Source organism: Centruroides vittatus, unplaced genomic scaffold (genome assembly GCF_030686945.1).
Source record: "Centruroides vittatus isolate TY-2023 unplaced genomic scaffold, ASM3068694v2 scaffold_1167, whole genome shotgun sequence".
NCBI lineage: Eukaryota > Metazoa > Arthropoda > Arachnida > Scorpiones > Buthidae > Centruroides > Centruroides vittatus.
The window spans coordinates 2,080,203-2,095,067 of record NW_027122671.1 but is presented as its reverse complement, the minus strand read 5'-3'; the positions used below and the strand labels follow the sequence as shown (position 1 = coordinate 2,095,067).

Genomic DNA, 14,865 nt, shown 5'->3' with positions numbered 1-14,865 from the left:
TACGAACGGAATAAATTCCAGAGTTTAATTAAATCGAATATATATATAAATATATTATTTATTATCATGAAAATCGAATTTTCACTCATTCATAAATAAATAAAATTGATTAAAAATTACTAAACTACAAACCTTAATTTTTCATAAATGAATATGTAACAAGTTCAAATGTAATTTAAACTTTAAAATATTTTTATTTCTTTACCACGTTAAAAAAAAAAAAAATTAAGCGATTTACAATTTTATTCACTGTTTACAGGTTTTAAAAATAAATAAAAACATAAATATAATAATAAAAACCTTAGATAAGTTGTTAAAATAGCTCGTTAACAATAATTATGGCCTTCGTTACAATATTATTTTTTTTTTTAAATTTTAAGAAATTTAATATTAAAATAATTTTAAGCCAACGATCGAAAATCTCGTAAATTCTGTTTATCATCATCATATTACAAATTATTTTCACTTTATTATTGGCTTATTAATTGGAAGTAGCGAGCTAAGAAAAAGATAAAACTGCTATCATCATTTAAAACAGCAGGTTGATAATAAAATATCCATAACTCGAATATTATGGACATAATTTTATCATGAATTTTCGAATGAGTTGATTAAAAATTTAAATATTTACTCGTAATTTTGTTATAAATTTTATTGTAAATAATATAATGCTTTTAACTTCAAAAGATTTTAGTCTGGCCAAAGTTTTCCGTGTTTATTTCTTTCTTCTTCTTTCCTTTTTTGGAAAATTCTAGTTTTAAGAAAGAGCCGAAGAATAGTCATTGTGTTTATTCCAAATTAATAAAATAAATAAATTTTACATTTTTATCGAAGCGTAAAACTTCGGTCTGAAAATTAGCATACGGCGATTAAATTTTTTTCAATTCAATTTTCCTCCTCTTTTCAACTAAAACGTTAATTTTGTTGCCTTCTATTTTAATAATTCTTAAATAAATATATCAATGATTAATTCCTTTACCTTTTGTAAAATCCCTTAAAGTTAAAGTCGGCACTTTGATGGAAGTCGTTCGATTTTTAAACAACTAACAAGTAAGACGTAATTTTTTAACACTAATTGTATGTAAATTGCGGTTGCTCTTCCCAATCTTTATCAAATCTAAAGATACTTCAAAGCGATACAATTTTCTTTGATGCGAGTCCTCTTCTACGGAGTTATAAAAAATGCAAATTAAATGATAATAAAATTAAACTGCTTTCAGACTTAGAATTATAGTTTCCGAGCTTGCCTTTGGCACCCGGAAGTTTCTTGAGCCTTTTGAAAAAAATAAAATAATTCGGCACTGTCCGTCGCTTTAAAAACTTTACATTTTAATGTAAAAAAAGAAAAGAGCCACGTGACCGCAAAACCTTTTGAATTATTTTTATTACACATTCCCTGGAATCGTAATATTCTATTAAACGTGTATATAAATTTCTTCCTCGGGAGTTCTTCTTTGAAAAACCCTTGCCTATTAAATTCGAAAGTTTTAAAAGAGAAAAATCTGAATAAGGTTTCCTCGACACAAACATCTTTTGCATAGCGGTGGACGTAGGTAACTTTAGGTTCGCAACCTGCCATTTCTCGTCGGGTTTAAAGACTAACGAGGCTTTGCAAAGACAATTACGACTGCCACCAAGACTTTGTTGGAATCCATTCTTTAAAGGTTGAATAGCAGCTTCCCACTGCTTTTAAAATGATTCATTTGATGCAGATTTTTACGATTGATGCTGAGGAAAGACGTTTTTTGGTCAATCTCTGGAGATGAATAAGTCGATGGATCAGTCTTTCCGAATGACTGCTTTTTTCTTCGAAAAATAAATCATTTTATTACATTGTTTTCAAGCTTGAGAGAAACTTACTTTTTAGAAAATGTAATTTGATACTTTTGCACATTTCTAGCAGTTATTAAAGAAAAGAAGAATAGTCCATATACGAAATTTGATTTTTCTTACAAACATTACTTTTTATCTTCCTTAAATGGCTATATCCTGTACATAAATCGCTGTATTTTTTTTTTAATTTTTAAAAAATATTATCAAAACTCTGTAATTCAAATAAAAGTATAATATTTACAGATGATTTTTTTAAACGCTTAAAATATATGCTATAGGAGGTATTATAAAAACCGATACATCGTAATATTTAATTAAATCTTAAATTCTTCGTTAACTGTATCGATAACTGGTGCAGTTTGATTATTAATTATCGAGTAAATAGATTGATCTATAAGATAAAACACAATAAACTTCTTAAAATCCACAAGGGAAAAGATTGAATTTAATCATTTTTCAATTAAATCTTCCGTACGATTTTTCTGGCAATCGTTTCAAAATTTGTCATATTTATTTATAACTTCCATCATCTTAATGGAAGAATTTCAAAAATAAAATATAAGAAAAAAAAAATGTTATTGCTTTTTTCGTTTTCTAATATTAGAAATTAATTAAAATTATAAATGTGAACCCGGCACAAATCGATAAACTTTCAACGAAAAGAAAAATTTGGCGTTATCGTTATTATTATTTTTTCATTATAAATCAAGAAAGTAATTTAAAATCATTTTAAAAACTGAACTAGGCATTTTAAATGATATTTTATCACGCAGTAAATATATTTCGCAGGGGGGAAAAATCATCATTTCATCGGCAAAGACGTTATTGTTTTATCATAATCCTAGCATTAATTACTACCTATCAGTTGAAACTTTCAATCCAGTTAATATCTTTATTTTATTTTTAATTACTTTCACTCTGTTTTACAACGTTACGGGTTAATATCACCGTGTGTCTGTCCTCGAATTAACTGACAAAACTTTTTTTTTCCACCGACTCCTCGTTTATAAAATTCCAACAACTTTGTTAAAAAGTGAAAAACAAAACAAAACAAAAAAATAATGAAACGATCGGTTAATTAATTTTCGACTAAGTATAAAATTCGATATTAATTTAATAAAAATAAAAGCGGGGATAAAGTAAAAGACCCGAAGTATTTTCTACGCCAGACAAAAACCGATCAAAATTTATGCAAAAGAATCCTTTCGTGTTCAACATAATTATTTCTCCATTAACACTCTTTTGTGTTTAAGAGTAACATGTATTAATAGAGAATGTGTTGGGGTATAGTTAGTTCTCACGCATCTGCAGGATTCATTAAAGGTAGCACATTTATTTATTCCTTAATGGAATCCTCTACGGCCGACCAAAGAAGCGCGTTTATTTAAAATAAATCGAGTAGGTGGCCGTAAATTGTCTCCATACGAAATTCCAGTTTTCGGGGGAAGGACCCTGCCGGACTCATTAGTTAAAATAGAGGTGACAAAAATCCGCTTTTTTTTTTTTTTTCTGAAATTTCGGAACGGTGTAAGTATTCCACGTCATCATTATTATAGTTGTCATTCAGATATTTATCGGTAGCGGTTGGGCGGAGGAGAGATAAGAGTCGCAGAAAACGACAATCAGATGGTCGTACTCTGTTATCAATGGATGTTCTAGCAACCTCCGTATCTAGAATGTGTAATTCCGAGTTGGAAACTTACTTTTCCAATAGAAAATTTGTCCGAAAATTTTTCTAATATATCAAAAAAATGGTCAAAAGGGACCGCGGCTGTTTGCGAAAAAAATAAATTCGATCCGTTATAGTGGATCGTAATGTTTACTTTCGCCGGCAGATGGCATTTAGTTTTATTTAACCGGGAGATTCTGGAGTGGCGGAGTTTTCTACAATGCGCCCAAAACGATAAAATACGATTTCGCAATGGATAAAGAAAACTCGGCCCCACGCAAAATAAAGGCATAAAAACCCGCAGGAGTATATTTGTCAATTCTTTATTATGTATCGGACGCCGGGGACAGAATGAAACTGTAGCAAAAGAGAGAAAATGTTAGGATTTAATGTCAGTTTAATATTAAATTCGCATAGATAAAGTGGAAAGAATATATTTGCGAGAGAACGATGGTGGCAAGAATACTTTCTTTAATAAAGTATCCGAAAAGAAAATAACAAGAAATAACAGAATAATAAAACCGATTCATACTCTATCTAGACAATTCGAGATATCAATTACCCATTTGCTTCCGAGACAATCCAGTCAGATTCTTCGTCCCGTATCCCTTTTGATATTTAAATATTTATCGTAAGCATCGAATATCGACATATTCAAATGCGGCACGAATAATTTATCGTCTTACAACGTGCCATGACGTCATTCGGTATTCATCAATACTTGATCGCCGAGGGTATAAAAAAATATGCTTTCTACGAAAAGGGAATATAATTAATGGAAAGCTTCGCATAAATCTCGATGCTTCTTTCAAAATTCCCTCTATTAAATACATTTACTTCTTTTTTTTTTATCCTTCTTCTTCTTCTCTTGCCGGTATTCTGGAATTCGAATCTTCTTTTAAAGCTAGTTGGGCGATGACTTCTGGGCCAATTTATAAATTGATGAAGGGCTAATAAGGAAGGGTGGAGTCCAATTGATGACGAGATCGTCAGAGAATGTCCCGCCCACATCAAATAATGCTGCAACTGATTTTTAGTCCCAAATCCCGTTTCTTATTGGTAATTTGCCAAAATGGCATTTAGAGTATTGTTTGGTCTCTCGCTTAGGTTTATTATACGGTTCGTCGCGCCAACAATACCATTATTGTTTATTTAGCAAAATCTAAATAGACAGTCAATAGATGGCGACACGACAAATTTGTGCTAGGGATATCGATCTTTTTTTTTCTATTGCTTTATTTTCCCTTCGCTTTTCTTAATAACTGTGGCAGTTTAATCGTCTAACGAAATGGAGAGAAACATTATAAATCTATCTAAAATTCAAATATTTTAATTTTTAAAATTTAAAACTCACGTGTAAATAGCTGATACACGAAATTAATATAGAATACACTCGAGACACGAAAAGTAATCGACTCCGCTATGTTTCGTTTATAATTTATTAAAATCTCGAAGTTTTGTGACTGGCTTACACGATAAATTATTTCTTTAAATAGAATTGCCAAACAAAGAATTATGATAAAAGAAACTCCTCTTTTTATTGTTACACGCGGAGAAGTGATTTGTTCTGTCAACAGCAGATACCGACATTATAGCGAAACTAACGAGGATGTAACATTGTCGCCGGCTTACTAATGACACTGTCATTTTTGACAGACGTCATGACCCACATTACACTTGTAACCCGTGCTGTGCCAAATTTATCTTTATTAACTTCTAACAAGGAAATTTATTAGCAATAATATTTTTCAATAATCGTTTACAGAATTACGAAAAAAAAAGAAAAAATTCATGCAACCATTTGTCTGGGCACAGATGATGTCACTTGAAAAAAAAATATCAGCTACTGTAACAGTCAGTATCGATATCAGTGCAACAGATTATATATATATTTTTTATTTTCTAATTAAAATTAGTCTCCAAAGTCTGCTACTACGTTTTCTTCTTCTTTAATAGTACTTCGGGTCGAGGCCAAGTCTGTCGGGGTCGATTACAGTAGATTTATCGCCATTAGTGAGAGGATTAGTCTATTGGATTTCTAAAACAAAGATAATTTACTGTAACAGACACGCGATTATTTTTTCTTCTGTCCAATCAGACGATGAAAAGACATCAACGCCATCTGTCTTTGGGATGTTGGCGGCTATTGGTACTGCAGATGATACTCGAAAGTCATTGAATTGCAAAATCCGACGGATGATTGAATGGCACATTCGCATTATTCTGATTAATTTTATTGTGGAGGAAAATAGAGAAGAAAAAAAATGAAATTATCATAATTGAGCTTGAACTTTAAAGGAGATGATAATATTTTAAGTATTTTCTTCTTCTTCTTTTTTTTCTCCTTAATATAATAGGTCTACATATTATTATTTTTTTTTTTGTGTAGAAAAAAAGAGTAGAAAGGTTTTTAGTTATCAACGTCTGTCTTCAAGTGTTGACATCTGCCGCGGATAGTGTTTTAAATGACACTCTTAATTCGGTTATTTCGTTTTTCTGTTTCTTGTAAACAATCCAGTCGGTTTCTTTCTTCACTTTATTCCTCTTTCGTCCGTTCTCTGACGAAAAATCGAATATCCGAAAGGGCAATCCGTACGTAAATTACAAGCATCCATCATTCTACTAGTTCGATATTAATCGGGATATGAAGGAAACAGACCTTTTGTTAGCGACGGCAGAACCTTTAAAAAAGAAGAATTTTGTTTAGGAATGCATTACAATGTCCAAATTATTCTCGTGTTTCAATATTAAAATAGTTTTCGATAAGGCAATCTCGATCGCTGATTTATTGTAAACTTGTCTAATATTATATATACGTACGCTAAACACGACGAGATAAACGGGAACGGAAAACAAAAGAAATATTCAAACTAGTTAAAAATCTTGTCTCGTTTATTATTGAACTGATTTAATCGCGTTTTGTTATATATATACGATTTAAAATAATTTAAAAAGTTTACGTGACGAGTAACGCCGATTTATCGTAAAGGATAGTTCATTTGCCCGATTGGGATACACGCGTTGAATAAAATGATATTCTATCCGGATCTTTATTACGTAAGCATAGAGGAGAACATACGCCTTCTCCGATATCGGGAGATAGTAAAACATCCCGAAAATATCCTTCTCAAATATTTAGAAACTTGGTGAATTCCAAGTGCATTAAATAGATCGATACGACTAGCAAAAATATCCGAGAAGGGTGGTTCGGGATCGGCATTTTAAATCCCCAAAGCGTATTCGCTTTTATTATTTTTTCGATATCGTTCCGAAATTTTTATTATAATTAACATTCTGTCTGTTTATTATTAAAATCCTGAGGTATTTATAATTTAAAATTGAAATAAGAATTTTTTTTACCTTTTTTTTTAATGGGAGGAACTGTTCATATTTTTGAAATCAATTTAAATGTCAAGTACAGATATTCTTTTATAATTCCGGTATTTTTTTTACCCTCCGTTTAAACATATTTTTTTTAAATTTTTTATTGCAATGTAAGCGGCGTATCGTTAACGTAAAATAAATTGTAATTAATCGTCACTTTGGTCGTTGTGACGTCAACCAGACGACTAATTTATAGAATTTTAAATAATCGCGTATTCGACAATGTAAGGTAGAGAACAATTATGAATTTGGTTTTGATTTTACGAAATTTATTTTTGAAATATTGCACTAATTAGCAATCATACAATACACTGTCGGATGTTTATTGTAAAGTATTCATCGATTGAGGAAATGAACCATTAATTACGTATTTCGACGCTAATTAGTACTAAGTATTCTTAAAAGTTTTAGGATTTAATCGCGAGTTTTCTAGTTAATTTAGAAACTATTGCAATTTAAAACAATTTTAATATCGGATTCCGACAGCAGATGGCGCTAGATTGATTATTGAAATCGAAGAATATATTTATAATTAAGTCGACAAAAGTATTCTACCGAGTGGCGAATAAATGGAATTGTCGTTTCGAAATTTACGTAACAGATCACGCATACCATTACGCCGGAGCGGAAACGATAAATTAGACCCGGCCATGACGTCAGAGATGAGCCGGTATACCACCGACCGAATTTATCAAAAATATAATAATATTACGTTGTTAAGGAAATAAATCTATCTCTCATCACCCAGTAGGAATTTAATCTGTCCCGCTCCATAATGTAGTGTCGTCTGGAGAATCCGGGTTCGATTACTCAAGTTAAGAGATCGAAACGCGCAAGATCGATCAACCGAAAATAAGTAATTGCAGGCTCCACACGCGAATCTTTCGTTTCTTAGAACTTGCATATATTCAAATAAAACCTCATTTTTCAATCATTTCTTATTTTATTTTTACGATATTAAGAGTTTACATGGCAAAAAATTGCCGGATAGATTTTTTTTTTTTTTTGTCGTGGTTATTATTAACTCTTGAAACGGAAATACCTCGGAGGACTTACAAAATGGAACCCGTGGGAAGAATCGCTGTATATACACTCATTTACCATGAGCAAAGAAGCTCGTAACATCCCAAAAGTGATTTTAAATGATAAACTGATATTTCAGGATCGCGTACCATTGGACGGCTAGATTTTTTATTTCAGTATTTTTGAATAAAATAAGATTCGCTATCAATATGTATGATAAACTTGCCTCTATTACTGATTTGTATATGATTCAATCCGTTTCTGGACTTTCTATTTATACAATTTACTTCTTTAGATTACAAAATTTTTTGGCTTTTAAAATGTGTTCTTTGAGGATAAATTTAAAAAAGCCACTTACACACATTTAACTCGATAGTCATAATAAAGCTGTATTATTTTCGAAAAATATCTGTAAAAATCATAAATTTTGTTGATTTACTCGCAAACTCTTGCTAATCCGGCGCTTAGTAATTAAGAATCCCTCATTATGTGTGTGTCTCTTATTCATGTGTTAAAAAACATTGTATTTATCAATAACAAAGAAATTTACAATTCTTGTACATAATTTCACAATAACAAAAATAAAGTACAGCTCCAAAAATATCAGTACCGAAGAGCGTCAGATGACGTCAGTCAAGAGTCTCAATAATCCGCCACTCTCGCTAATCCGTGCAAGGAATGGCCGGATTTGCAAGTTCGGTGTAATTGGAAAGTTCATTCCAAATATTGATTAGAAATGTTTTGACCGAATAAGATTTTAACAGAAACGTTTGAATTGCATCTGCATTTGATTCGGTTTATTAAGAGAATTTCCGATTGTTGGATATATTTTATGATTCGATCGAATCTTATAATCGATGACGTGATATTTAATCGAGCAGAACGTAACATATTTTGTACCAAATCAAAATAATCTATTTGTGGGAGAGATTCTTAATCTTTCTTACGGTAAAATAATTGTAGGTTGTCCCGAATGGAATAATGTTTCGTACGTGAAAAATTTCATATTGGTTTTTGCTACGATCTGGTTGGTTTTTTAAATAATAAGCCGAAGTTTCGTTTGATTTTCACTTTCCGTTTGATTAACTCAGACTTGAAAATCTGTAAATTAAATATAGAATCTGTTGAGTCTATCTGTTCGATCTCATATTAAGTCCTGAGTAAACACACATATATAAGCATATCTACAACAGCATGAATGCTTTTCGTATAATAACCGATGATATACTTTTCTAAAACAACCTTAAAAAACGTCCTGCGTTACTCTGAATGTCAGCATTAAATATTTATCTTGGGTGTCCATTAAACGATATTTAGACGGAAATAAAATAAGAAAGAAGTCATTGAACTGATTTAACAGTTTAAGTAATTGGAGAGATCAGACGGAGAAATGGAATTAAGATCGATTAAAATTTAATTCTAGTCTTTCAAACGAAGAAGAAAAACAAATATTGCGACGTTGTTTCGAATGGAATTACGTCCAACTTGAGCATAATTCGCGTAAAACATCTGTTTTTATATGCTAAATCCTTTTAGTGTAGGCCTATACTACTAGAAAATAGTAACATTATGGAGGACGTTCACATCTTAACGTTCACATCTTAGGGAATTAGAGAATTATAAAACATTGATCTTTAAGTATAATAAAAAATTGATTAAGCATAAATTTGTAGAATTCCACATTTTTAATTTAAATTCGCTAAAGATTGAAAGTATGGACACGGATGAATTAACAATCTCTACCGAACTTAAAGACGAATTCGACTATAAATAAAGAAAAAATATAGAAATTATTAAGTGCTAAAAGCAAATCCTCAATTCGAGATGAAATAAAGACATGGACATCTAGAAATTGCCAAACTATCCACCAACTGTCGGTTGCGCTTAGAGCCAGATGAAAAGATGCCTGATCAATCCTGGGGCCAAATTCTTATCTGAACACTTAGTGATAGAAATGTATGACATCCTTGAGTAACTCCAACAACGCTCCTGGTGATAACTGTTCCTTCTAGATTTAGACAATATCCGATTGAAGTAAATGATTACTTTGCCCCGCGATATCCAACGGATCATCAGCTGCTTTCGATTGATTCGATGAATTTCATGTCGAAACGAGATATCTCTAGTAGAACCTGATACAAAAGCTTTACGTGTTTATATATATATTTTTTTTCAATTTAATTGTTGAAATCAAATATATTAAAAATAATAAAAATTAATTTTATTATTGTAAGTGGAAGAGACAACAGAATAAAATGAATTAATTTAATGTTTTTAAATCTTAAAATTCTATTCTAGTCATTGCTGCTCTATCCTACACATGCCACCATTTTCTTCTTTCATCTGCAATGGATATATGTTAAATGAAACTCAGATTTAAAAAATAAGTAATCGTTCAAATAATATACTATTATTTGAACCATTTAGGAAAAAATGAATCAATAAAATAGCTTAGTTCTTGTTTTATCTTCAACACAAGAATGATTTTACATAGAGAGAGAGACACACACAATTTGGATTGTTAGAAGATATTAAAAGAAAGTAGGAAATTTAATGAATAAACTTCTTGTTTTCTGGATTTAAAAAAAAGTTAAGTTTTATATAAAAATCTTAAAATTAAATCTAAATATTTGAACAAAGGATATTTTAACTAATTAAAGTTTTATTATTTATTTCATCGAAAAGCACATTAGATCTATATCGTTTCAAGTCAGTCGGTAAAGTAAATAAGTTTAGTATAAACATTTATTGTGAATTTTAAAGTTTTATGCGAAATTTTTGTAAAAATTAGTAAATATAATTTTAAAACACGAGGATTTGATCATAAAATGATGGCGGGACAACAAAAAATATTTTTCATTGGGGTTTAAATCAGAGATGTGCACATCTGTAGTATTCGTATCAAACTTAGTTTTTAATGTACATTTTATATCCTTGGATATTTATCTGGAAATTGACAAAAAGTATACAAATTAATTTTTATTGAACATTATTATGGAAGAATTATCCAGTAATAGGGTTATTTGTAACTATGTTATAATACGGAATTTACAATTTAGTAATGAAAAAAGAAAGGGATTAACTTTATTCTGTTTTGAAAGCATTTATTGGTATTTTCACCAATATTATTACCGCATCGTAGCATTTTATCTTTCGAATCGGATCCAGATCATGATAATTTATCGCGAAAGGGAACGTCGTTCCACATTCTTTACACATGCTGGCCATTGCGGCCAGATTCCGCAATGCCCAACTTGTGTGAGGAATGTGGAAACATGTTTAAAACTATTTCCGGCTGTATACTCTCGCGTTGACCAATCAATCAATCAATCAACATCCTATCGCATTTGATCTGGACCTTTATTTTTTCATAAATAGTTTGACTCGGCTAACATTCTCCATTTCTCACTCATGTTGACTAACTTCATTGCAAATCATACCTGTTCATTATAAGAGAAATTAAAGCTGGCTATGTTAGTCCTTAGTGATCGGGTGTCAGGTGATAGAAATCCAATCTTTAATGAAATATATAATATGATAATTAAAGATCTATATACGTAGAAGATCTATTTACATAAAATGAAAATAACACAGAAATTTTCGTGATATTTTCCTTTTGATTTTCTATTTCGATACAATAAAATGCGGCTTTAACAGTAAATAAAATTAAAGAAAAAGTATTTGATTGCGAATGGAAAGTAACATTCACATCTTTAAGCATGAAAAATGAAAAGAATAGAAAGCCTGAGTAGTTTTATCCATAAACTTTCTAAGATTAAGTCGTAGAAAAATGCAGGGATTCTCTTTTGCTAAAGTTAAGGAAGGAACGAGAATATTCTGTGACTGATTTTAGCTTTAATCTCGAAGCATTAGATAATAAAATTGATTTATATATTATTACGAAGAGAAGCTTCTCTGTAAACAATAATTATTCAAAAGTTGTTAGCATAAAAGAAAAAAGAAAAAGGCTGAATCTTACTGAATACGACGAAAATATAGTTCTAATAAATTACGATACAGGTGGGTTTATTCTCTTCTTATTATTTTTAAGGGGATAAGAAATTAAGATAATAAGTTGTTGAAATTCTGTTTAAATAAAATAGTAGTAAGCTAATAACAAAATCTGGATAAATTGACAAGAATATATTTGTCGACTCTTACGGTATTTTATTAACATAAGGACAGTTTTTGCCAAGTTTGGATGGATACAGATCGTGGCATTCGACATCGGCAAAAGCATATTGTAAAATCCAAATTAAGCTATTATGTTTGCTACATTCGCAATTCAAGTTTTACAACCACTCTATCGCTCTGTAAAGTGCTGAAAATTTTTATCGAGATACTTCAACATAGATTCACAACCATCCTCTTATTCAGTTTTCAAATCTATATTCTGAAGAAGTATTTCTTACTACTTAGTATGGAATTATCGGAGTAAACTATACAGTTAGAGGTCTTCAAAGAGCAGGAAGCAAATGGTTGAATCATCGTAAAATTCGTGCAGGAAATTTTATTCATTTGAACCAATAGATAGACTAAGAAGTATGCTAAATAAGGGAGATACTGTTTATACAACGAATTCCTTATTAGATCTAACTTATCTGAGACAAACAACAGTAAATAATTAGTAAACAATATAATTTATTTTAGACAGAGAATAATATCTTTATTTGAAGATGATTTTATTCTCTTGTGTTGTGTGTAGCTATTTCCAGTTTCAAACTAATAATACTAATAATTTGTTTATAAAATGTAAGAAAGTAAGGTTAATGCTAAGCATAAAGACTATATTATCTAAAAATGTTTATGGAAACATTATTTAGGCCACATTGTAATATAAAAACATTGTTTACATCGAATAATGTATCACGAATGAGCTTGATGTTGGATATATAACATATACAGCCTATATATTGAAGAGAATATTGCTGCTAATTTTCAACAGTATTGCATTATGAATGGCCTTAACTAACATTTAATAGTAGTAGAATTGCTGACAGAATTTATACGCAATCTGTTTCCATTTCAATTTGTAGAAATTTAAAAATATATTAAAGTCAACAAGACATTTAGTAACTCTTCGTTGATGTTAATAAAATATTAAATAGAAAACAAATAAAAGAAAACTATATTTCCGTGTTAAAAGATATAAATGATATAATAAAATACACAATATCGTTCAGAAGACAGCAATAGAAGTAATTAAGATGATGGAAGATAAGATGCAGACCCACATGCAGGAACTTGATACGAAAATTAGGAAAGAAGAAAGTTTTTGATGATTAAATAATTCTCATTTCATTGAAATGCAAGCGTTAAACTAATTTTGTAATATATAATAAAATTTAATTTCTCGTGAAATGATATTTGTATAATTATTTAAAGAATTTTAAAGTTCAACGCTATTCAAGAAATTTAAAAAACCAAGAGTCAACCTCTTCTTCTAGCATTTTAATTATGAATTTGATAAATTTATACTAAAATTCCAGAGAAAAGCCTTAACTTTTTAAATGTTTAGGCCTGTTTCATATACCGTATTTGTGTGGGCATGTTAATAATACTTTTTCAATTTCAATTTTCATTTATTGGAAGTATTGAACATAATTTTTATTTTGTACTTTTCCTAAATGATGACACGTGTAGTGAAAACTTTAGTCAAATTACAATAATAATAATAACAATTAAAGACAAGCTTGAGCAGATTATTAAATCTGGCGTTTTAAAAAGTTATTTCGTTGTTTCCTTTATTAAAACTTAACTACAATTTCTTTATAATAAGAAAAAAATTATAACAATCGCTACAGGAGAAAAAATATGTAATAAAAAGTCGTTTTGAATTAAACAAGGCAAATAAGAATATTTAATACTTATATTGCATGATCTAAAGACGAATTTCGGAGCTAAATATACTGAAAATCAAAGACGAATATTTTAATCAATATCTTTTAATGAAATTATTACGTTTTCGTTCCCGTTAAATCACTTTTCATTTCGAATTGGACTGGATTGATAAGATAAGGCAATGCAACACTTGGGCGATCTGCCAACGAAGAAGTGCCTTTCGAGAGGTTTCTCTATAGGAAATTGGTCCCAATGTAGAAATTAGGCAAGCGAAGAAAAAAACCCAGAAAACTCTACATGGTTAGTCAAATGCAAACCCACGACCAACTACCAGTTTTTAACAGTTTTATTCACTCGGCCACTCTTGGCGGAATCTTTCCATTCGGGAATTTTGAAGAATGGAAATGTCAGTACCTGTCCAGAGCAAAAATTCTGAGTACGTAATGATGTAAAATTAGATTCGATAAAAATCCATAAGTTCGAATTAATGTATCCGTCAGTAATTCATTTTAATATAACAGCATATAAATAAATAAATCTATATTGAAAACTATAAAGAACTTATTTAGTTTTTAGCTTAGATATACCCTGAAAAATTTTTTCCATGTGATTTTTATCGAGTGGCATAATGATCAGTGAGTTTCAATTGAAATTTACCTTGGCATTTTCAAATCACTAATTTACCAACTCTTCGATGGACTTCTCCAAATTGCCTTAGACGAATTGAATTAACCAGAATATTAGATTAAATGGCACGATTGCTTTGGCATGTTTTGGTTTATGAATCAATCGAAAAGAAAAAAGTTCTATATATATAAAAAAGAGTAGAATCTCCAAATTTGAATATTCTATTCAACGAACTAATCTGTTATTATTTGTCCGATAAATCGATATCAAGCAATCTATAATCAGTTCTTCAGCTTTTTCTACTGTGTTTACATTAGAAAGTGTGTTTTATAGACTGGCTAGTTTCACTTTTAGAATCAATTTACTTATCTGAAACATGAAATACTCATTATTTGAAAACCAATTGATCGAGAGAAATCAAAATTGAAAAATAAAAGGATCCCAATATGATTTGACTGAATAAAACTTTAAACGCATCGTCAATCAGT

At 30.1% G+C, this 14,865-nt stretch overlaps 1 long non-coding RNA gene across 1 annotated transcript; it reads right to left on the bottom strand.

The window, feature by feature from the left end:
* Nucleotides 1-987: 987 nt before the first annotated feature.
* LOC136986694 (uncharacterized) lies at nt 988-4,760 on the bottom strand. The gene is made up of 3 exons (XR_010882516.1): nt 4,334-4,760; nt 4,065-4,251; nt 988-1,165 (listed from the first exon to the last, which is right to left on the bottom strand). It is a non-coding gene; the product is annotated as an uncharacterized lncRNA (long non-coding RNA).
* Nucleotides 4,761-14,865: the final 10,105 nt, after the last annotated feature.